We start from the raw sequence: 21,211 nt of genomic DNA on the forward strand, positions 1-21,211 counted from the left end.
CGCTCGGAGGAGCCTGCCCCCCGGGCAGCTCGGGGTGACTTTGGGCCCTGGCAGCGAGGCTGCTGGAGATGTGGGGGCGGAGCCATGCAAAAACGGACCCGGGGCTGCTGGTCTTTCATGCAAACGCACGCTAGGCCCGGCCGCCTCCGAGGTGCCTGGGAGTCTACGGCAGAGGGCGACTCCGAGTCAGCGGGGGAGCTGCCGAGCAGCGCTCTTTCCGACGGACCCTTTCGGGGCATCGCTTCTCGGCCTTTTGGCTAAGATCAAGTGTAGTATCTGTTCTTATCAGTTTAATATCTGATACGTCCTCTATCTGGGGACCATATATTAAATTGATTTTTGGAACAGGGAGATGGAATGGGAGCTTGCTCTGTCCACTCCACGCATCAACCTGGTATTGCAGTACCTCCAGGACTGGTGCACTTCCCCACTCGGGGAAAACAAAGCTGTCAAAAAGAAAGACTTGGGCGATTCTTGAAAAAGAAGAGCACACACGGCAAAATATATCTGTACTTATGCAAATTATTTTTTTTATTTATTTATTTTTTTTTTTCCCTTTCTTCCTTCTTTTTTGTTTAGATGTCCTGTTGAACATTCCGTGTCTTGGAGCAAGTTGTCGGAAGGAAAAAAGTCTGCCGTTTGGCTCCTTTTTCAGGGGAGCCGCCAGCCAGCCAGCCAGCCAGCCAGCCAGCCAGCCAGCCAGCCAGCCAGCCGGAGGAGGAGGAGAGCATGGGGGACACTGTCCTTGCCCTGCTTCCTTCCTTCCTTCCTTCCTCGCCCCTGCCGGCCCCGAACGGCCACGAACGGCCAAGCCTTATCTAAGGTGGGCGCTCGGAGGAGCCTGCCCCCCGGGCAGCTCGGGGTGACTTTGGGCCCTGGCAGCGAGGCTGCTGGAGATGTGGGGGCGGAGCCATGCAAAAACGGACCCGGGGCTGCTGGTCTTTCATGCAAACGCACGCTAGGCCCGGCCGCCTCCGAGGTGCCTGGGAGTCTACGGCAGAGGGCGACTCCGAGTCAGCGGGGGAGCTGCCGAGCAGCGCTCTTTCCGACGGACCCTTTCGGGGCATCGCTTCTCGGCCTTTTGGCTAAGATCAAGTGTAGTATCTGTTCTTATCAGTTTAATATCTGATACGTCCTCTATCTGGGGACCATATATTAAATTGATTTTTGGAACAGGGAGATGGAATGGGAGCTTGCTCTGTCCACTCCACGCATCAACCTGGTATTGCAGTACCTCCAGGACTGGTGCACTTCCCCACTCGGGGAAAACAAAGCTGTCAAAAAGAAAGACTTGGGCGATTCTTGAAAAAGAAGAGCACACACGGCAAAATATATCTGTACTTATGCAAATTATTTTTTTTATTTATTTATTTTTTTTTTTCCCTTTCTTCCTTCTTTTTTGTTTAGATGTCCTGTTGAACATTCCGTGTCTTGGAGCAAGTTGTCGGAAGGAAAAAAGTCTGCCGTTTGGCTCCTTTTTCAGGGGAGCCGCCAGCCAGCCAGCCAGCCAGCCAGCCAGCCAGCCAGCCAGCCAGCCAGCCGGAGGAGGAGGAGAGCATGGGGGACACTGTCCTTGCCCTGCTTCCTTCCTTCCTTCCTTCCTCGCCCCTGCCGGCCCCGAACGGCCACGAACGGCCAAGCCTTATCTAAGGTGGGCGCTCGGAGGAGCCTGCCCCCCGGGCAGCTCGGGGTGACTTTGGGCCCTGGCAGCGAGGCTGCTGGAGATGTGGGGGCGGAGCCATGCAAAAACGGACCCGGGGCTGCTGGTCTTTCATGCAAACGCACGCTAGGCCCGGCCGCCTCCGAGGTGCCTGGGAGTCTACGGCAGAGGGCGACTCCGAGTCAGCGGGGGAGCTGCCGAGCAGCGCTCTTTCCGACGGACCCTTTCGGGGCATCGCTTCTCGGCCTTTTGGCTAAGATCAAGTGTAGTATCTGTTCTTATCAGTTTAATATCTGATACGTCCTCTATCTGGGGACCATATATTAAATTGATTTTTGGAACAGGGAGATGGAATGGGAGCTTGCTCTGTCCACTCCACGCATCAACCTGGTATTGCAGTACCTCCAGGACTGGTGCACTTCCCCACTCGGGGAAAACAAAGCTGTCAAAAAGAAAGACTTGGGCGATTCTTGAAAAAGAAGAGCACACACGGCAAAATATATCTGTACTTATGCAAATTATTTTTTTTATTTATTTATTTTTTTTTTTCCCTTTCTTCCTTCTTTTTTGTTTAGATGTCCTGTTGAACATTCCGTGTCTTGGAGCAAGTTGTCGGAAGGAAAAAAGTCTGCCGTTTGGCTCCTTTTTCAGGGGAGCCGCCAGCCAGCCAGCCAGCCAGCCAGCCAGCCAGCCAGCCAGCCAGCCAGCCGGAGGAGGAGGAGAGCATGGGGGACACTGTCCTTGCCCTGCTTCCTTCCTTCCTTCCTTCCTCGCCCCTGCCGGCCCCGAACGGCCACGAACGGCCAAGCCTTATCTAAGGTGGGCGCTCGGAGGAGCCTGCCCCCCGGGCAGCTCGGGGTGACTTTGGGCCCTGGCAGCGAGGCTGCTGGAGATGTGGGGGCGGAGCCATGCAAAAACGGACCCGGGGCTGCTGGTCTTTCATGCAAACGCACGCTAGGCCCGGCCGCCTCCGAGGTGCCTGGGAGTCTACGGCAGAGGGCGACTCCGAGTCAGCGGGGGAGCTGCCGAGCAGCGCTCTTTCCGACGGACCCTTTCGGGGCATCGCTTCTCGGCCTTTTGGCTAAGATCAAGTGTAGTATCTGTTCTTATCAGTTTAATATCTGATACGTCCTCTATCTGGGGACCATATATTAAATTGATTTTTGGAACAGGGAGATGGAATGGGAGCTTGCTCTGTCCACTCCACGCATCAACCTGGTATTGCAGTACCTCCAGGACTGGTGCACTTCCCCACTCGGGGAAAACAAAGCTGTCAAAAAGAAAGACTTGGGCGATTCTTGAAAAAGAAGAGCACACACGGCAAAATATATCTGTACTTATGCAAATTATTTTTTTTATTTATTTATTTTTTTTTTTCCCTTTCTTCCTTCTTTTTTGTTTAGATGTCCTGTTGAACATTCCGTGTCTTGGAGCAAGTTGTCGGAAGGAAAAAAGTCTGCCGTTTGGCTCCTTTTTCAGGGGAGCCGCCAGCCAGCCAGCCAGCCAGCCAGCCAGCCAGCCAGCCAGCCAGCCAGCCGGAGGAGGAGGAGAGCATGGGGGACACTGTCCTTGCCCTGCTTCCTTCCTTCCTTCCTTCCTCGCCCCTGCCGGCCCCGAACGGCCACGAACGGCCAAGCCTTATCTAAGGTGGGCGCTCGGAGGAGCCTGCCCCCCGGGCAGCTCGGGGTGACTTTGGGCCCTGGCAGCGAGGCTGCTGGAGATGTGGGGGCGGAGCCATGCAAAAACGGACCCGGGGCTGCTGGTCTTTCATGCAAACGCACGCTAGGCCCGGCCGCCTCCGAGGTGCCTGGGAGTCTACGGCAGAGGGCGACTCCGAGTCAGCGGGGGAGCTGCCGAGCAGCGCTCTTTCCGACGGACCCTTTCGGGGCATCGCTTCTCGGCCTTTTGGCTAAGATCAAGTGTAGTATCTGTTCTTATCAGTTTAATATCTGATACGTCCTCTATCTGGGGACCATATATTAAATTGATTTTTGGAACAGGGAGATGGAATGGGAGCTTGCTCTGTCCACTCCACGCATCAACCTGGTATTGCAGTACCTCCAGGACTGGTGCACTTCCCCACTCGGGGAAAACAAAGCTGTCAAAAAGAAAGACTTGGGCGATTCTTGAAAAAGAAGAGCACACACGGCAAAATATATCTGTACTTATGCAAATTATTTTTTTTATTTATTTATTTTTTTTTTTCCCTTTCTTCCTTCTTTTTTGTTTAGATGTCCTGTTGAACATTCCGTGTCTTGGAGCAAGTTGTCGGAAGGAAAAAAGTCTGCCGTTTGGCTCCTTTTTCAGGGGAGCCGCCAGCCAGCCAGCCAGCCAGCCAGCCAGCCAGCCAGCCAGCCAGCCAGCCGGAGGAGGAGGAGAGCATGGGGGACACTGTCCTTGCCCTGCTTCCTTCCTTCCTTCCTTCCTCGCCCCTGCCGGCCCCGAACGGCCACGAACGGCCAAGCCTTATCTAAGGTGGGCGCTCGGAGGAGCCTGCCCCCCGGGCAGCTCGGGGTGACTTTGGGCCCTGGCAGCGAGGCTGCTGGAGATGTGGGGGCGGAGCCATGCAAAAACGGACCCGGGGCTGCTGGTCTTTCATGCAAACGCACGCTAGGCCCGGCCGCCTCCGAGGTGCCTGGGAGTCTACGGCAGAGGGCGACTCCGAGTCAGCGGGGGAGCTGCCGAGCAGCGCTCTTTCCGACGGACCCTTTCGGGGCATCGCTTCTCGGCCTTTTGGCTAAGATCAAGTGTAGTATCTGTTCTTATCAGTTTAATATCTGATACGTCCTCTATCTGGGGACCATATATTAAATTGATTTTTGGAACAGGGAGATGGAATGGGAGCTTGCTCTGTCCACTCCACGCATCAACCTGGTATTGCAGTACCTCCAGGACTGGTGCACTTCCCCACTCGGGGAAAACAAAGCTGTCAAAAAGAAAGACTTGGGCGATTCTTGAAAAAGAAGAGCACACACGGCAAAATATATCTGTACTTATGCAAATTATTTTTTTTATTTATTTATTTTTTTTTTTCCCTTTCTTCCTTCTTTTTTGTTTAGATGTCCTGTTGAACATTCCGTGTCTTGGAGCAAGTTGTCGGAAGGAAAAAAGTCTGCCGTTTGGCTCCTTTTTCAGGGGAGCCGCCAGCCAGCCAGCCAGCCAGCCAGCCAGCCAGCCAGCCAGCCAGCCAGCCGGAGGAGGAGGAGAGCATGGGGGACACTGTCCTTGCCCTGCTTCCTTCCTTCCTTCCTTCCTCGCCCCTGCCGGCCCCGAACGGCCACGAACGGCCAAGCCTTATCTAAGGTGGGCGCTCGGAGGAGCCTGCCCCCCGGGCAGCTCGGGGTGACTTTGGGCCCTGGCAGCGAGGCTGCTGGAGATGTGGGGGCGGAGCCATGCAAAAACGGACCCGGGGCTGCTGGTCTTTCATGCAAACGCACGCTAGGCCCGGCCGCCTCCGAGGTGCCTGGGAGTCTACGGCAGAGGGCGACTCCGAGTCAGCGGGGGAGCTGCCGAGCAGCGCTCTTTCCGACGGACCCTTTCGGGGCATCGCTTCTCGGCCTTTTGGCTAAGATCAAGTGTAGTATCTGTTCTTATCAGTTTAATATCTGATACGTCCTCTATCTGGGGACCATATATTAAATTGATTTTTGGAACAGGGAGATGGAATGGGAGCTTGCTCTGTCCACTCCACGCATCAACCTGGTATTGCAGTACCTCCAGGACTGGTGCACTTCCCCACTCGGGGAAAACAAAGCTGTCAAAAAGAAAGACTTGGGCGATTCTTGAAAAAGAAGAGCACACACGGCAAAATATATCTGTACTTATGCAAATTATTTTTTTTATTTATTTATTTTTTTTTTTCCCTTTCTTCCTTCTTTTTTGTTTAGATGTCCTGTTGAACATTCCGTGTCTTGGAGCAAGTTGTCGGAAGGAAAAAAGTCTGCCGTTTGGCTCCTTTTTCAGGGGAGCCGCCAGCCAGCCAGCCAGCCAGCCAGCCAGCCAGCCAGCCAGCCAGCCAGCCGGAGGAGGAGGAGAGCATGGGGGACACTGTCCTTGCCCTGCTTCCTTCCTTCCTTCCTTCCTCGCCCCTGCCGGCCCCGAACGGCCACGAACGGCCAAGCCTTATCTAAGGTGGGCGCTCGGAGGAGCCTGCCCCCCGGGCAGCTCGGGGTGACTTTGGGCCCTGGCAGCGAGGCTGCTGGAGATGTGGGGGCGGAGCCATGCAAAAACGGACCCGGGGCTGCTGGTCTTTCATGCAAACGCACGCTAGGCCCGGCCGCCTCCGAGGTGCCTGGGAGTCTACGGCAGAGGGCGACTCCGAGTCAGCGGGGGAGCTGCCGAGCAGCGCTCTTTCCGACGGACCCTTTCGGGGCATCGCTTCTCGGCCTTTTGGCTAAGATCAAGTGTAGTATCTGTTCTTATCAGTTTAATATCTGATACGTCCTCTATCTGGGGACCATATATTAAATTGATTTTTGGAACAGGGAGATGGAATGGGAGCTTGCTCTGTCCACTCCACGCATCAACCTGGTATTGCAGTACCTCCAGGACTGGTGCACTTCCCCACTCGGGGAAAACAAAGCTGTCAAAAAGAAAGACTTGGGCGATTCTTGAAAAAGAAGAGCACACACGGCAAAATATATCTGTACTTATGCAAATTATTTTTTTTATTTATTTATTTTTTTTTTTCCCTTTCTTCCTTCTTTTTTGTTTAGATGTCCTGTTGAACATTCCGTGTCTTGGAGCAAGTTGTCGGAAGGAAAAAAGTCTGCCGTTTGGCTCCTTTTTCAGGGGAGCCGCCAGCCAGCCAGCCAGCCAGCCAGCCAGCCAGCCAGCCAGCCAGCCAGCCGGAGGAGGAGGAGAGCATGGGGGACACTGTCCTTGCCCTGCTTCCTTCCTTCCTTCCTTCCTCGCCCCTGCCGGCCCCGAACGGCCACGAACGGCCAAGCCTTATCTAAGGTGGGCGCTCGGAGGAGCCTGCCCCCCGGGCAGCTCGGGGTGACTTTGGGCCCTGGCAGCGAGGCTGCTGGAGATGTGGGGGCGGAGCCATGCAAAAACGGACCCGGGGCTGCTGGTCTTTCATGCAAACGCACGCTAGGCCCGGCCGCCTCCGAGGTGCCTGGGAGTCTACGGCAGAGGGCGACTCCGAGTCAGCGGGGGAGCTGCCGAGCAGCGCTCTTTCCGACGGACCCTTTCGGGGCATCGCTTCTCGGCCTTTTGGCTAAGATCAAGTGTAGTATCTGTTCTTATCAGTTTAATATCTGATACGTCCTCTATCTGGGGACCATATATTAAATTGATTTTTGGAACAGGGAGATGGAATGGGAGCTTGCTCTGTCCACTCCACGCATCAACCTGGTATTGCAGTACCTCCAGGACTGGTGCACTTCCCCACTCGGGGAAAACAAAGCTGTCAAAAAGAAAGACTTGGGCGATTCTTGAAAAAGAAGAGCACACACGGCAAAATATATCTGTACTTATGCAAATTATTTTTTTTATTTATTTATTTTTTTTTTTCCCTTTCTTCCTTCTTTTTTGTTTAGATGTCCTGTTGAACATTCCGTGTCTTGGAGCAAGTTGTCGGAAGGAAAAAAGTCTGCCGTTTGGCTCCTTTTTCAGGGGAGCCGCCAGCCAGCCAGCCAGCCAGCCAGCCAGCCAGCCAGCCAGCCAGCCAGCCGGAGGAGGAGGAGAGCATGGGGGACACTGTCCTTGCCCTGCTTCCTTCCTTCCTTCCTTCCTCGCCCCTGCCGGCCCCGAACGGCCACGAACGGCCAAGCCTTATCTAAGGTGGGCGCTCGGAGGAGCCTGCCCCCCGGGCAGCTCGGGGTGACTTTGGGCCCTGGCAGCGAGGCTGCTGGAGATGTGGGGGCGGAGCCATGCAAAAACGGACCCGGGGCTGCTGGTCTTTCATGCAAACGCACGCTAGGCCCGGCCGCCTCCGAGGTGCCTGGGAGTCTACGGCAGAGGGCGACTCCGAGTCAGCGGGGGAGCTGCCGAGCAGCGCTCTTTCCGACGGACCCTTTCGGGGCATCGCTTCTCGGCCTTTTGGCTAAGATCAAGTGTAGTATCTGTTCTTATCAGTTTAATATCTGATACGTCCTCTATCTGGGGACCATATATTAAATTGATTTTTGGAACAGGGAGATGGAATGGGAGCTTGCTCTGTCCACTCCACGCATCAACCTGGTATTGCAGTACCTCCAGGACTGGTGCACTTCCCCACTCGGGGAAAACAAAGCTGTCAAAAAGAAAGACTTGGGCGATTCTTGAAAAAGAAGAGCACACACGGCAAAATATATCTGTACTTATGCAAATTATTTTTTTTATTTATTTATTTTTTTTTTTCCCTTTCTTCCTTCTTTTTTGTTTAGATGTCCTGTTGAACATTCCGTGTCTTGGAGCAAGTTGTCGGAAGGAAAAAAGTCTGCCGTTTGGCTCCTTTTTCAGGGGAGCCGCCAGCCAGCCAGCCAGCCAGCCAGCCAGCCAGCCAGCCAGCCAGCCAGCCGGAGGAGGAGGAGAGCATGGGGGACACTGTCCTTGCCCTGCTTCCTTCCTTCCTTCCTTCCTCGCCCCTGCCGGCCCCGAACGGCCACGAACGGCCAAGCCTTATCTAAGGTGGGCGCTCGGAGGAGCCTGCCCCCCGGGCAGCTCGGGGTGACTTTGGGCCCTGGCAGCGAGGCTGCTGGAGATGTGGGGGCGGAGCCATGCAAAAACGGACCCGGGGCTGCTGGTCTTTCATGCAAACGCACGCTAGGCCCGGCCGCCTCCGAGGTGCCTGGGAGTCTACGGCAGAGGGCGACTCCGAGTCAGCGGGGGAGCTGCCGAGCAGCGCTCTTTCCGACGGACCCTTTCGGGGCATCGCTTCTCGGCCTTTTGGCTAAGATCAAGTGTAGTATCTGTTCTTATCAGTTTAATATCTGATACGTCCTCTATCTGGGGACCATATATTAAATTGATTTTTGGAACAGGGAGATGGAATGGGAGCTTGCTCTGTCCACTCCACGCATCAACCTGGTATTGCAGTACCTCCAGGACTGGTGCACTTCCCCACTCGGGGAAAACAAAGCTGTCAAAAAGAAAGACTTGGGCGATTCTTGAAAAAGAAGAGCACACACGGCAAAATATATCTGTACTTATGCAAATTATTTTTTTTATTTATTTATTTTTTTTTTTCCCTTTCTTCCTTCTTTTTTGTTTAGATGTCCTGTTGAACATTCCGTGTCTTGGAGCAAGTTGTCGGAAGGAAAAAAGTCTGCCGTTTGGCTCCTTTTTCAGGGGAGCCGCCAGCCAGCCAGCCAGCCAGCCAGCCAGCCAGCCAGCCAGCCAGCCAGCCGGAGGAGGAGGAGAGCATGGGGGACACTGTCCTTGCCCTGCTTCCTTCCTTCCTTCCTTCCTCGCCCCTGCCGGCCCCGAACGGCCACGAACGGCCAAGCCTTATCTAAGGTGGGCGCTCGGAGGAGCCTGCCCCCCGGGCAGCTCGGGGTGACTTTGGGCCCTGGCAGCGAGGCTGCTGGAGATGTGGGGGCGGAGCCATGCAAAAACGGACCCGGGGCTGCTGGTCTTTCATGCAAACGCACGCTAGGCCCGGCCGCCTCCGAGGTGCCTGGGAGTCTACGGCAGAGGGCGACTCCGAGTCAGCGGGGGAGCTGCCGAGCAGCGCTCTTTCCGACGGACCCTTTCGGGGCATCGCTTCTCGGCCTTTTGGCTAAGATCAAGTGTAGTATCTGTTCTTATCAGTTTAATATCTGATACGTCCTCTATCTGGGGACCATATATTAAATTGATTTTTGGAACAGGGAGATGGAATGGGAGCTTGCTCTGTCCACTCCACGCATCAACCTGGTATTGCAGTACCTCCAGGACTGGTGCACTTCCCCACTCGGGGAAAACAAAGCTGTCAAAAAGAAAGACTTGGGCGATTCTTGAAAAAGAAGAGCACACACGGCAAAATATATCTGTACTTATGCAAATTATTTTTTTTATTTATTTATTTTTTTTTTTCCCTTTCTTCCTTCTTTTTTGTTTAGATGTCCTGTTGAACATTCCGTGTCTTGGAGCAAGTTGTCGGAAGGAAAAAAGTCTGCCGTTTGGCTCCTTTTTCAGGGGAGCCGCCAGCCAGCCAGCCAGCCAGCCAGCCAGCCAGCCAGCCAGCCAGCCAGCCGGAGGAGGAGGAGAGCATGGGGGACACTGTCCTTGCCCTGCTTCCTTCCTTCCTTCCTTCCTCGCCCCTGCCGGCCCCGAACGGCCACGAACGGCCAAGCCTTATCTAAGGTGGGCGCTCGGAGGAGCCTGCCCCCCGGGCAGCTCGGGGTGACTTTGGGCCCTGGCAGCGAGGCTGCTGGAGATGTGGGGGCGGAGCCATGCAAAAACGGACCCGGGGCTGCTGGTCTTTCATGCAAACGCACGCTAGGCCCGGCCGCCTCCGAGGTGCCTGGGAGTCTACGGCAGAGGGCGACTCCGAGTCAGCGGGGGAGCTGCCGAGCAGCGCTCTTTCCGACGGACCCTTTCGGGGCATCGCTTCTCGGCCTTTTGGCTAAGATCAAGTGTAGTATCTGTTCTTATCAGTTTAATATCTGATACGTCCTCTATCTGGGGACCATATATTAAATTGATTTTTGGAACAGGGAGATGGAATGGGAGCTTGCTCTGTCCACTCCACGCATCAACCTGGTATTGCAGTACCTCCAGGACTGGTGCACTTCCCCACTCGGGGAAAACAAAGCTGTCAAAAAGAAAGACTTGGGCGATTCTTGAAAAAGAAGAGCACACACGGCAAAATATATCTGTACTTATGCAAATTATTTTTTTTATTTATTTATTTTTTTTTTTCCCTTTCTTCCTTCTTTTTTGTTTAGATGTCCTGTTGAACATTCCGTGTCTTGGAGCAAGTTGTCGGAAGGAAAAAAGTCTGCCGTTTGGCTCCTTTTTCAGGGGAGCCGCCAGCCAGCCAGCCAGCCAGCCAGCCAGCCAGCCAGCCAGCCAGCCAGCCGGAGGAGGAGGAGAGCATGGGGGACACTGTCCTTGCCCTGCTTCCTTCCTTCCTTCCTTCCTCGCCCCTGCCGGCCCCGAACGGCCACGAACGGCCAAGCCTTATCTAAGGTGGGCGCTCGGAGGAGCCTGCCCCCCGGGCAGCTCGGGGTGACTTTGGGCCCTGGCAGCGAGGCTGCTGGAGATGTGGGGGCGGAGCCATGCAAAAACGGACCCGGGGCTGCTGGTCTTTCATGCAAACGCACGCTAGGCCCGGCCGCCTCCGAGGTGCCTGGGAGTCTACGGCAGAGGGCGACTCCGAGTCAGCGGGGGAGCTGCCGAGCAGCGCTCTTTCCGACGGACCCTTTCGGGGCATCGCTTCTCGGCCTTTTGGCTAAGATCAAGTGTAGTATCTGTTCTTATCAGTTTAATATCTGATACGTCCTCTATCTGGGGACCATATATTAAATTGATTTTTGGAACAGGGAGATGGAATGGGAGCTTGCTCTGTCCACTCCACGCATCAACCTGGTATTGCAGTACCTCCAGGACTGGTGCACTTCCCCACTCGGGGAAAACAAAGCTGTCAAAAAGAAAGACTTGGGCGATTCTTGAAAAAGAAGAGCACACACGGCAAAATATATCTGTACTTATGCAAATTATTTTTTTTATTTATTTATTTTTTTTTTTCCCTTTCTTCCTTCTTTTTTGTTTAGATGTCCTGTTGAACATTCCGTGTCTTGGAGCAAGTTGTCGGAAGGAAAAAAGTCTGCCGTTTGGCTCCTTTTTCAGGGGAGCCGCCAGCCAGCCAGCCAGCCAGCCAGCCAGCCAGCCAGCCAGCCAGCCAGCCGGAGGAGGAGGAGAGCATGGGGGACACTGTCCTTGCCCTGCTTCCTTCCTTCCTTCCTTCCTCGCCCCTGCCGGCCCCGAACGGCCACGAACGGCCAAGCCTTATCTAAGGTGGGCGCTCGGAGGAGCCTGCCCCCCGGGCAGCTCGGGGTGACTTTGGGCCCTGGCAGCGAGGCTGCTGGAGATGTGGGGGCGGAGCCATGCAAAAACGGACCCGGGGCTGCTGGTCTTTCATGCAAACGCACGCTAGGCCCGGCCGCCTCCGAGGTGCCTGGGAGTCTACGGCAGAGGGCGACTCCGAGTCAGCGGGGGAGCTGCCGAGCAGCGCTCTTTCCGACGGACCCTTTCGGGGCATCGCTTCTCGGCCTTTTGGCTAAGATCAAGTGTAGTATCTGTTCTTATCAGTTTAATATCTGATACGTCCTCTATCTGGGGACCATATATTAAATTGATTTTTGGAACAGGGAGATGGAATGGGAGCTTGCTCTGTCCACTCCACGCATCAACCTGGTATTGCAGTACCTCCAGGACTGGTGCACTTCCCCACTCGGGGAAAACAAAGCTGTCAAAAAGAAAGACTTGGGCGATTCTTGAAAAAGAAGAGCACACACGGCAAAATATATCTGTACTTATGCAAATTATTTTTTTTATTTATTTATTTTTTTTTTTCCCTTTCTTCCTTCTTTTTTGTTTAGATGTCCTGTTGAACATTCCGTGTCTTGGAGCAAGTTGTCGGAAGGAAAAAAGTCTGCCGTTTGGCTCCTTTTTCAGGGGAGCCGCCAGCCAGCCAGCCAGCCAGCCAGCCAGCCAGCCAGCCAGCCAGCCGGAGGAGGAGGAGAGCATGGGGGACACTGTCCTTGCCCTGCTTCCTTCCTTCCTTCCTTCCTCGCCCCTGCCGGCCCCGAACGGCCACGAACGGCCAAGCCTTATCTAAGGTGGGCGCTCGGAGGAGCCTGCCCCCCGGGCAGCTCGGGGTGACTTTGGGCCCTGGCAGCGAGGCTGCTGGAGATGTGGGGGCGGAGCCATGCAAAAACGGACCCGGGGCTGCTGGTCTTTCATGCAAACGCACGCTAGGCCCGGCCGCCTCCGAGGTGCCTGGGAGTCTACGGCAGAGGGCGACTCCGAGTCAGCGGGGGAGCTGCCGAGCAGCGCTCTTTCCGACGGACCCTTTCGGGGCATCGCTTCTCGGCCTTTTGGCTAAGATCAAGTGTAGTATCTGTTCTTATCAGTTTAATATCTGATACGTCCTCTATCTGGGGACCATATATTAAATTGATTTTTGGAACAGGGAGATGGAATGGGAGCTTGCTCTGTCCACTCCACGCATCAACCTGGTATTGCAGTACCTCCAGGACTGGTGCACTTCCCCACTCGGGGAAAACAAAGCTGTCAAAAAGAAAGACTTGGGCGATTCTTGAAAAAGAAGAGCACACACGGCAAAATATATCTGTACTTATGCAAATTATTTTTTTTATTTATTTATTTTTTTTTTTCCCTTTCTTCCTTCTTTTTTGTTTAGATGTCCTGTTGAACATTCCGTGTCTTGGAGCAAGTTGTCGGAAGGAAAAAAGTCTGCCGTTTGGCTCCTTTTTCAGGGGAGCCGCCAGCCAGCCAGCCAGCCAGCCAGCCAGCCAGCCAGCCAGCCAGCCAGCCGGAGGAGGAGGAGAGCATGGGGGACACTGTCCTTGCCCTGCTTCCTTCCTTCCTTCCTTCCTCGCCCCTGCCGGCCCCGAACGGCCACGAACGGCCAAGCCTTATCTAAGGTGGGCGCTCGGAGGAGCCTGCCCCCCGGGCAGCTCGGGGTGACTTTGGGCCCTGGCAGCGAGGCTGCTGGAGATGTGGGGGCGGAGCCATGCAAAAACGGACCCGGGGCTGCTGGTCTTTCATGCAAACGCACGCTAGGCCCGGCCGCCTCCGAGGTGCCTGGGAGTCTACGGCAGAGGGCGACTCCGAGTCAGCGGGGGAGCTGCCGAGCAGCGCTCTTTCCGACGGACCCTTTCGGGGCATCGCTTCTCGGCCTTTTGGCTAAGATCAAGTGTAGTATCTGTTCTTATCAGTTTAATATCTGATACGTCCTCTATCTGGGGACCATATATTAAATTGATTTTTGGAACAGGGAGATGGAATGGGAGCTTGCTCTGTCCACTCCACGCATCAACCTGGTATTGCAGTACCTCCAGGACTGGTGCACTTCCCCACTCGGGGAAAACAAAGCTGTCAAAAAGAAAGACTTGGGCGATTCTTGAAAAAGAAGAGCACACACGGCAAAATATATCTGTACTTATGCAAATTATTTTTTTTATTTATTTATTTTTTTTTTTCCCTTTCTTCCTTCTTTTTTGTTTAGATGTCCTGTTGAACATTCCGTGTCTTGGAGCAAGTTGTCGGAAGGAAAAAAGTCTGCCGTTTGGCTCCTTTTTCAGGGGAGCCGCCAGCCAGCCAGCCAGCCAGCCAGCCAGCCAGCCAGCCAGCCAGCCAGCCGGAGGAGGAGGAGAGCAGCATGGGGGACACTGTCCTTGCCCTGCTTCCTTCCTTCCTTCCTTCCTCGCCCCTGCCGGCCCCGAACGGCCACGAACGGCCAAGCCTTATCTAAGGTGGGCGCTCGGAAGGAGCCTGCCCCCCGGGCAGCTCGGGGTGACTTTGGGCCCTGGCAGCGAGGCTGCTGGAGATGTGGGGGCGGAGCCATGCAAAAACGGACCCGGGGCTGCTGGTCTTTCATGCAAACGCACGCTAGGCCCGGCCGCCTCCGAGGTGCCTGGGAGTCTACGGCAGAGGGCGACTCCGAGTCAGCGGGGGAGCTGCCGAGCAGCGCTCTTTCCGACGGACCCTTTCGGGGCATCGCTTCTCGGCCTTTTGGCTAAGATCAAGTGTAGTATCTGTTCTTATCAGTTTAATATCTGATACGTCCTCTATCTGGGGACCATATATTAAATTGATTTTTGGAACAGGGAGATGGAATGGGAGCTTGCTCTGTCCACTCCACGCATCAACCTGGTATTGCAGTACCTCCAGGACTGGTGCACTTCCCCACTCGGGGAAAACAAAGCTGTCAAAAAGAAAGACTTGGGCGATTCTTGAAAAAGAAGAGCACACACGGCAAAATATATCTGTACTTATGCAAATTATTTTTTTTATTTATTTATTTTTTTTTTTCCCTTTCTTCCTTCTTTTTTGTTTAGATGTCCTGTTGAACATTCCGTGTCTTGGAGCAAGTTGTCGGAAGGAAAAAAGTCTGCCGTTTGGCTCCTTTTTCAGGGGAGCCGCCAGCCAGCCAGCCAGCCAGCCAGCCAGCCAGCCAGCCAGCCAGCCAGCCGGAGGAGGAGGAGAGCATGGGGGACACTGTCCTTGCCCTGCTTCCTTCCTTCCTTCCTTCCTCGCCCCTGCCGGCCCCGAACGGCCACGAACGGCCAAGCCTTATCTAAGGTGGGCGCTCGGAGGAGCCTGCCCCCCGGGCAGCTCGGGGTGACTTTGGGCCCTGGCAGCGAGGCTGCTGGAGATGTGGGGGCGGAGCCATGCAAAAACGGACCCGGGGCTGCTGGTCTTTCATGCAAACGCACGCTAGGCCCGGCCGCCTCCGAGGTGCCTGGGAGTCTACGGCAGAGGGCGACTCCGAGTCAGCGGGGGAGCTGCCGAGCAGCGCTCTTTCCGACGGACCCTTTCGGGGCATCGCTTCTCGGCCTTTTGGCTAAGATCAAGTGTAGTATCTGTTCTTATCAGTTTAATATCTGATACGTCCTCTATCTGGGGACCATATATTAAATTGATTTTTGGAACAGGGAGATGGAATGGGAGCTTGCTCTGTCCACTCCACGCATCAACCTGGTATTGCAGTACCTCCAGGACTGGTGCACTTCCCCACTCGGGGAAAACAAAGCTGTCAAAAAGAAAGACTTGGGCGATTCTTGAAAAAGAAGAGCACACACGGCAAAATATATCTGTACTTATGCAAATTATTTTTTTTATTTATTTATTTTTTTTTTTCCCTTTCTTCCTTCTTTTTTGTTTAGATGTCCTGTTGAACATTCCGTGTCTTGGAGCAAGTTGTCGGAAGGAAAAAAGTCTGCCGTTTGGCTCCTTTTTCAGGGGAGCCGCCAGCCAGCCAGCCAGCCAGCCAGCCAGCCAGCCAGCCAGCCAGCCAGCCGGAGGAGGAGGAGAGCATGGGGGACACTGTCCTTGCCCTGCTTCCTTCCTTCCTTCCTTCCTCGCCCCTGCCGGCCCCGAACGGCCACGAACGGCCAAGCCTTATCTAAGGTGGGCGCTCGGAGGAGCCTGCCCCCCGGGCAGCTCGGGGTGACTTTGGGCCCTGGCAGCGAGGCTGCTGGAGATGTGGGGGCGGAGCCATGCAAAAACGGACCCGGGGCTGCTGGTCTTTCATGCAAACGCACGCTAGGCCCGGCCGCCTCCGAGGTGCCTGGGAGTCTACGGCAGAGGGCGACTCCGAGTCAGCGGGGGAGCTGCCGAGCAGCGCTCTTTCCGACGGACCCTTTCGGGGCATCGCTTCTCGGCCTTTTGGCTAAGATCAAGTGTAGTATCTGTTCTTATCAGTTTAATATCTGATACGTCCTCTATCTGGGGACCATATATTAAATTGATTTTTGGAACAGGGAGATGGAATGGGAGCTTGCTCTGTCCACTCCACGCATCAACCTGGTATTGCAGTACCTCCAGGACTGGTGCACTTCCCCACTCGGGGAAAACAAAGCTGTCAAAAAGAAAGACTTGGGCGATTCTTGAAAAAGAAGAGCACACACGGCAAAATATATCTGTACTTATGCAAATTATTTTTTTTATTTATTTATTTTTTTTTTTCCCTTTCTTCCTTCTTTTTTGTTTAGATGTCCTGTTGAACATTCCGTGTCTTGGAGCAAGTTGTCGGAAGGAAAAAAGTCTGCCGTTTGGCTCCTTTTTCAGGGGAGCCGCCAGCCAGCCAGCCAGCCAGCCAGCCAGCCAGCCAGCCAGCCAGCCAGCCGGAGGAGGAGGAGAGCATGGGGGACACTGTCCTTGCCCTGCTTCCTTCCTTCCTTCCTTCCTCGCCCCTGCCGGCCCCGAACGGCCACGAACGGCCAAGCCTTATCTAAGGTGGGCGCTCGGAGGAGCCTGCCCCCCGGGCAGCTCGGGGTGACTTTGGGCCCTGGCAGCGAGGCTGCTGGAGATGTGGGGGCGGAGCCATGCAAAAACGGACCCGGGGCTGCTGGTCTTTCATGCAAACGCACGCTAGGCCCGGCCGCCTCCGAGGTGCCTGGGAGTCTACGGCAGAGGGCGACTCCGAGTCAGCGGGGGAGCTGCCGAGCAGCGCTCTTTCCGACGGACCCTTTCGGGGCATCGCTTCTCGGCCTTTTGGCTAAGATCAAGTGTAGTATCTGTTCTTATCAGTTTAATATCTGATACGTCCTCTATCTGGGGACCATATATTAAATTGATTTTTGGAACAGGGAGATGGAATGGGAGCTTGCTCTGTCCACTCCACGCATCAACCTGGTATTGCAGTACCTCCAGGACTGGTGCACTTCCCCACTCGGGGAAAACAAAGCTGTCAAAAAGAAAGACTTGGGCGATTCTTGAAAAAGAAGAGCACACACGGCAAAATATATCTGTACTTATGCAAATTATTTTTTTTATTTATTTATTTTTTTTTTTCCCTTTCTTCCTTCTTTTTTGTTTAGATGTCCTGTTGAACATTCCGTGTCTTGGAGCAAGTTGTCGGAAGGAAAAAAGTCTGCCGTTTGGCTCCTTTTTCAGGGGAGCCGCCAGCCAGCCAGCCAGCCAGCCAGCCAGCCAGCCAGCCAGCCAGCCAGCCGGAGGAGGAGGAGAGCATGGGGGACACTGTCCTTGCCCTGCTTCCTTCCTTCCTTCCTTCCTCGCCCCTGCCGGCCCCGAACGGCCACGAACGGCCAAGCCTTATCTAAGGTGGGCGCTCGGAGGAGCCTGCCCCCCGGGCAGCTCGGGGTGACTTTGGGCCCTGGCAGCGAGGCTGCTGGAGATGTGGGGGCGGAGCCATGCAAAAACGGACCCGGGGCTGCTGGTCTTTCATGCAAACGCACGCTAGGCCCGGCCGCCTCCGAGGTGCCTGGGAGTCTACGGCAGAGGGCGACTCCGAGTCAGCGGGGGAGCTGCCGAGCAGCGCTCTTTCCGACGGACCCTTTCGGGGCATCGCTTCTCGGCCTTTTGGCTAAGATCAAGTGTAGTATCTGTTCTTATCAGTTTAATATCTGATACGTCCTCTATCTGGGGACCATATATTAAATTGATTTTTGGAACAGGGAGATGGAATGGGAGCTTGCTCTGTCCACTCCACGCATCAACCTGGTATTGCAGTACCTCCAGGACTGGTGCACTTCCCCACTCGGGGAAAACAAAGCTGTCAAAAAGAAAGACTTGGGCGATTCTTGAAAAAGAAGAGCACACACGGCAAAATATATCTGTACTTATGCAAATTATTTTTTTTATTTATTTATTTTTTTTTTTCCCTTTCTTCCTTCTTTTTTGTTTAGATGTCCTGTTGAACATTCCGTGTCTTGGAGCAAGTTGTCGGAAGGAAAAAAGTCTGCCGTTTGGCTCCTTTTTCAGGGGAGCCGCCAGCCAGCCAGCCAGCCAGCCAGCCAGCCAGCCAGCCAGCCAGCCAGCCGGAGGAGGAGGAGAGCATGGGGGACACTGTCCTTGCCCTGCTTCCTTCCTTCCTTCCTTCCTCGCCCCTGCCGGCCCCGAACGGCCACGAACGGCCAAGCCTTATCTAAGGTGGGCGCTCGGAGGAGCCTGCCCCCCGGGCAGCTCGGGGTGACTTTGGGCCCTGGCAGCGAGGCTGCTGGAGATGTGGGGGCGGAGCCATGCAAAAACGGACCCGGGGCTGCTGGTCTTTCATGCAAACGCACGCTAGGCCCGGCCGCCTCCGAGGTGCCTGGGAGTCTACGGCAGAGGGCGACTCCGAGTCAGCGGGGGAGCTGCCGAGCAGCGCTCTTTCCGACGGACCCTTTCGGGGCATCGCTTCTCGGCCTTTTGGCTAAGATCAAGTGTAGTATCTGTTCTTATCAGTTTAATATCTGATACGTCCTCTATCTGGGGACCATATATTAAATTGATTTTTGGAACAGGGAGATGGAATGGGAGCTTGCTCTGTCCACTCCACGCATCAACCTGGTATTGCAGTACCTCCAGGACTGGTGCACTTCCCCACTCGGGGAAAACAAAGCTGTCAAAAAGAAAGACTTGGGCGATTCTTGAAAAAGAAGAGCACACACGGCAAAATATATCTGTACTTATGCAAATTATTTTTTTTATTTATTTATTTTTTTTTTTCCCTTTCTTCCTTCTTTTTTGTTTAGATGTCCTGTTGAACATTCCGTGTCTTGGAGCAAGTTGTCGGAAGGAAAAAAGTCTGCCGTTTGGCTCCTTTTTCAGGGGAGCCGCCAGCCAGCCAGCCAGCCAGCCAGCCAGCCAGCCAGCCAGCCAGCCAGCCGGAGGAGGAGGAGAGCATGGGGGACACTGTCCTTGCCCTGCTTCCTTCCTTCCTTCCTTCCTCGCCCCTGCCGGCCCCGAACGGCCACGAACGGCCAAGCCTTATCTAAGGTGGGCGCTCGGAGGAGCCTGCCCCCCGGGCAGCTCGGGGTGACTTTGGGCCCTGGCAGCGAGGCTGCTGGAGATGTGGGGGCGGAGCCATGCAAAAACGGACCCGGGGCTGCTGGTCTTTCATGCAAACGCACGCTAGGCCCGGCCGCCTCCGAGGTGCCTGGGAGTCTACGGCAGAGGGCGACTCCGAGTCAGCGGGGGAGCTGCCGAGCAGCGCTCTTTCCGACGGACCCTTTCGGGGCATCGCTTCTCGGCCTTTTGGCTAAGATCAAGTGTAGTATCTGTTCTTATCAGTTTAATATCTGATACGTCCTCTATCTGGGGACCATATATTAAATTGATTTTTGGAACAGGGAGATGGAATGGGAGCTTGCTCTGTCCACTCCACGCATCAACCTGGTATTGCAGTACCTCCAGGACTGGTGCACTTCCCCACTCGGGGAAAACAAAGCTGTCAAAAAGAAAGACTTGGGCGATTCTTGAAAAAGAAGAGCACACACGGCAAAATATATCTGTACTTATGCAAATTATTTTTTTTATTTATTTATTTTTTTTTTTCCCTTTCTTCCTTCTTTTTTGTTTAGATGTCCTGTTGAACATTCCGTGTCTTGGAGCAAGTTGTCGGAAGGAAAAAAGTCTGCCGTTTGGCTCCTTTTTCAGGGGAGCCGCCAGCCAGCCAGCCAGCCAGCCAGCCAGCCAGCCAGCCAGCCAGCCAGCCGGAGGAGGAGGAGAGCATGGGGGACACTGTCCTTGCCCTGCTTCCTTCCTTCCTTCCTTCCTCGCCCCTGCCGGCCCCGAACGGCCACGAACGGCCAAGCCTTATCTAAGGTGGGCGCTCGGAGGAGCCTGCCCCCCGGGCAGCTCGGGGTGACTTTGGGCCCTGGCAGCGAGGCTGCTGGAGATGTGGGGGCGGAGCCATGCAAAAACGGACCCGGGGCTGCTGGTCTTTCATGCAAACGCACGCTAGGCCCGGCCGCCTCCGAGGTGCCTGGGAGTCTACGGCAGAGGGCGACTCCGAGTCAGCGGGGGAGCTGCCGAGCAGCGCTCTTTCCGACGGACCCTTTCGGGGCATCGCTTCTCGGCCTTTTGGCTAAGATCAAGTGTAGTATCTGTTCTTATCAGTTTAATATCTGATACGTCCTCTATCTGGGGACCATATATTAAATTGATTTTTGGAACAGGGAGATGGAATGGGAGCTTGCTCTGTCCACTCCACGCATCAACCTGGTATTGCAGTACCTCCAGGACTGGTGCACTTCCCCACTCGGGGAAAACAAAGCTGTCAAAAAGAAAGACTTGGGCGATTCTTGAAAAAGAAGAGCACACACGGCAAAATATATCTGTACTTATGCAAATTATTTTTTTTATTTATTTATTTTTTTTTTTCCCTTTCTTCCTTCTTTTTTGTTTAGATGTCCTGTTGAACATTCCGTGTCTTGGAGCAAGTTGTCGGAAGGAAAAAAGTCTGCCGTTTGGCTCCTTTTTCAGGGGAGCCAGCCAGCCAGCCAGCCAGCCAGCCAGCCAGCCAGCCAGCCAGCCAGCCGGAGGAGGAGGAGAGCATGGGGGACACTGTCCTTGCCCTGCTTCCTTCCTTCCTTCCTTCCTCGCCCCTGCCGGCCCCGAACGGCCACGAACGGCCAAGCCTTATCTAAGGTGGGCGCTCGGAGGAGCCTGCCCCCCGGGCAGCTCGGGGTGACTTTGGGCCCTGGCAGCGAGGCTGCTGGAGATGTGGGGGCGGAGCCATGCAAAAACGGACCCGGGGCTGCTGGTCTTTCATGCAAACGCACGCTAGGCCCGGCCGCCTCCGAGGTGCCTGGGAGTCTACGGCAGAGGGCGACTCCGAGTCAGCGGGGGAGCTGCCGAGCAGCGCTCTTTCCGACGGACCCTTTCGGGGCATCGCTTCTCGGCCTTTTGGCTAAGATCAAGTGTAGTATCTGTTCTTATCAGTTTAATATCTGATACGTCCTCTATCTGGGGACCATATATTAAATTGATTTTTGGAACAGGGAGATGGAATGGGAGCTTGCTCTGTCCACTCCACGCATCAACCTGGTATTGCAGTACCTCCAGGACTGGTGCACTTCCCCACTCGGGGAAAACAAAGCTGTCAAAAAGAAAGACTTGGGCGATTCTTGAAAAAGAAGAGCACACACGGCAAAATATATCTGTACT

General features: G+C 54.6%; 26 non-coding genes across 26 annotated transcripts; all 26 read left to right on the forward strand.

Moving 5' to 3' along the window:
• Positions 1-237: 237 nt before the first annotated feature.
• On the forward strand, positions 238-428 carry LOC138460220 (U2 spliceosomal RNA). The gene has a single exon (XR_011262989.1). It is a non-coding gene; the product is annotated as a U2 spliceosomal RNA (small nuclear RNA).
• Positions 429-1,065: 637 nt separating this feature from the next.
• Positions 1,066-1,256, forward strand: LOC138460221 (U2 spliceosomal RNA). Its single transcript, XR_011262990.1, has one exon. It is a non-coding gene; the product is annotated as a U2 spliceosomal RNA (small nuclear RNA).
• A 637-nt stretch (positions 1,257-1,893) lies between these two features.
• On the forward strand, positions 1,894-2,084 carry LOC138460222 (U2 spliceosomal RNA). Its single transcript, XR_011262991.1, has one exon. It is a non-coding gene; the product is annotated as a U2 spliceosomal RNA (small nuclear RNA).
• Positions 2,085-2,721: 637 nt separating this feature from the next.
• LOC138460223 (U2 spliceosomal RNA) lies at positions 2,722-2,912 on the forward strand. The gene has a single exon (XR_011262992.1). It is a non-coding gene; the product is annotated as a U2 spliceosomal RNA (small nuclear RNA).
• A 637-nt stretch (positions 2,913-3,549) lies between these two features.
• On the forward strand, positions 3,550-3,740 carry LOC138460225 (U2 spliceosomal RNA). The gene has a single exon (XR_011262993.1). It is a non-coding gene; the product is annotated as a U2 spliceosomal RNA (small nuclear RNA).
• Positions 3,741-4,377: 637 nt separating this feature from the next.
• Positions 4,378-4,568, forward strand: LOC138460227 (U2 spliceosomal RNA). Its single transcript, XR_011262995.1, has one exon. It is a non-coding gene; the product is annotated as a U2 spliceosomal RNA (small nuclear RNA).
• Positions 4,569-5,205: 637 nt separating this feature from the next.
• On the forward strand, positions 5,206-5,396 carry LOC138460228 (U2 spliceosomal RNA). Its single transcript, XR_011262996.1, has one exon. It is a non-coding gene; the product is annotated as a U2 spliceosomal RNA (small nuclear RNA).
• A 637-nt stretch (positions 5,397-6,033) lies between these two features.
• Positions 6,034-6,224, forward strand: LOC138460229 (U2 spliceosomal RNA). The gene has a single exon (XR_011262998.1). It is a non-coding gene; the product is annotated as a U2 spliceosomal RNA (small nuclear RNA).
• A 637-nt stretch (positions 6,225-6,861) lies between these two features.
• Positions 6,862-7,052, forward strand: LOC138460230 (U2 spliceosomal RNA). Its single transcript, XR_011262999.1, has one exon. It is a non-coding gene; the product is annotated as a U2 spliceosomal RNA (small nuclear RNA).
• A 637-nt stretch (positions 7,053-7,689) lies between these two features.
• LOC138460231 (U2 spliceosomal RNA) lies at positions 7,690-7,880 on the forward strand. Its single transcript, XR_011263000.1, has one exon. It is a non-coding gene; the product is annotated as a U2 spliceosomal RNA (small nuclear RNA).
• Positions 7,881-8,517: 637 nt separating this feature from the next.
• Positions 8,518-8,708, forward strand: LOC138460232 (U2 spliceosomal RNA). The gene has a single exon (XR_011263001.1). It is a non-coding gene; the product is annotated as a U2 spliceosomal RNA (small nuclear RNA).
• A 637-nt stretch (positions 8,709-9,345) lies between these two features.
• Positions 9,346-9,536, forward strand: LOC138460233 (U2 spliceosomal RNA). The gene has a single exon (XR_011263002.1). It is a non-coding gene; the product is annotated as a U2 spliceosomal RNA (small nuclear RNA).
• Positions 9,537-10,173: 637 nt separating this feature from the next.
• LOC138460234 (U2 spliceosomal RNA) lies at positions 10,174-10,364 on the forward strand. Its single transcript, XR_011263003.1, has one exon. It is a non-coding gene; the product is annotated as a U2 spliceosomal RNA (small nuclear RNA).
• A 637-nt stretch (positions 10,365-11,001) lies between these two features.
• LOC138460236 (U2 spliceosomal RNA) lies at positions 11,002-11,192 on the forward strand. Its single transcript, XR_011263004.1, has one exon. It is a non-coding gene; the product is annotated as a U2 spliceosomal RNA (small nuclear RNA).
• A 637-nt stretch (positions 11,193-11,829) lies between these two features.
• Positions 11,830-12,020, forward strand: LOC138460237 (U2 spliceosomal RNA). Its single transcript, XR_011263005.1, has one exon. It is a non-coding gene; the product is annotated as a U2 spliceosomal RNA (small nuclear RNA).
• Positions 12,021-12,653: 633 nt separating this feature from the next.
• Positions 12,654-12,844, forward strand: LOC138460239 (U2 spliceosomal RNA). The gene has a single exon (XR_011263007.1). It is a non-coding gene; the product is annotated as a U2 spliceosomal RNA (small nuclear RNA).
• Positions 12,845-13,481: 637 nt separating this feature from the next.
• Positions 13,482-13,672, forward strand: LOC138460240 (U2 spliceosomal RNA). Its single transcript, XR_011263009.1, has one exon. It is a non-coding gene; the product is annotated as a U2 spliceosomal RNA (small nuclear RNA).
• Positions 13,673-14,313: 641 nt separating this feature from the next.
• On the forward strand, positions 14,314-14,504 carry LOC138460241 (U2 spliceosomal RNA). The gene has a single exon (XR_011263010.1). It is a non-coding gene; the product is annotated as a U2 spliceosomal RNA (small nuclear RNA).
• A 637-nt stretch (positions 14,505-15,141) lies between these two features.
• LOC138460242 (U2 spliceosomal RNA) lies at positions 15,142-15,332 on the forward strand. The gene has a single exon (XR_011263011.1). It is a non-coding gene; the product is annotated as a U2 spliceosomal RNA (small nuclear RNA).
• A 637-nt stretch (positions 15,333-15,969) lies between these two features.
• Positions 15,970-16,160, forward strand: LOC138460243 (U2 spliceosomal RNA). The gene has a single exon (XR_011263012.1). It is a non-coding gene; the product is annotated as a U2 spliceosomal RNA (small nuclear RNA).
• A 637-nt stretch (positions 16,161-16,797) lies between these two features.
• LOC138460244 (U2 spliceosomal RNA) lies at positions 16,798-16,988 on the forward strand. Its single transcript, XR_011263013.1, has one exon. It is a non-coding gene; the product is annotated as a U2 spliceosomal RNA (small nuclear RNA).
• Positions 16,989-17,625: 637 nt separating this feature from the next.
• LOC138460245 (U2 spliceosomal RNA) lies at positions 17,626-17,816 on the forward strand. Its single transcript, XR_011263014.1, has one exon. It is a non-coding gene; the product is annotated as a U2 spliceosomal RNA (small nuclear RNA).
• A 637-nt stretch (positions 17,817-18,453) lies between these two features.
• On the forward strand, positions 18,454-18,644 carry LOC138460247 (U2 spliceosomal RNA). The gene has a single exon (XR_011263015.1). It is a non-coding gene; the product is annotated as a U2 spliceosomal RNA (small nuclear RNA).
• Positions 18,645-19,281: 637 nt separating this feature from the next.
• On the forward strand, positions 19,282-19,472 carry LOC138460248 (U2 spliceosomal RNA). Its single transcript, XR_011263016.1, has one exon. It is a non-coding gene; the product is annotated as a U2 spliceosomal RNA (small nuclear RNA).
• Positions 19,473-20,109: 637 nt separating this feature from the next.
• Positions 20,110-20,300, forward strand: LOC138460249 (U2 spliceosomal RNA). The gene has a single exon (XR_011263017.1). It is a non-coding gene; the product is annotated as a U2 spliceosomal RNA (small nuclear RNA).
• A 634-nt stretch (positions 20,301-20,934) lies between these two features.
• On the forward strand, positions 20,935-21,125 carry LOC138460251 (U2 spliceosomal RNA). The gene has a single exon (XR_011263020.1). It is a non-coding gene; the product is annotated as a U2 spliceosomal RNA (small nuclear RNA).
• Positions 21,126-21,211: the final 86 nt, after the last annotated feature.

This window comes from Ambystoma mexicanum, chromosome 4p, assembly GCF_040938575.1.
Source record: "Ambystoma mexicanum isolate Mex_15411 chromosome 4p, UKY_AmexF1_1, whole genome shotgun sequence".
Lineage (NCBI taxonomy): Eukaryota > Metazoa > Chordata > Amphibia > Caudata > Ambystomatidae > Ambystoma > Ambystoma mexicanum.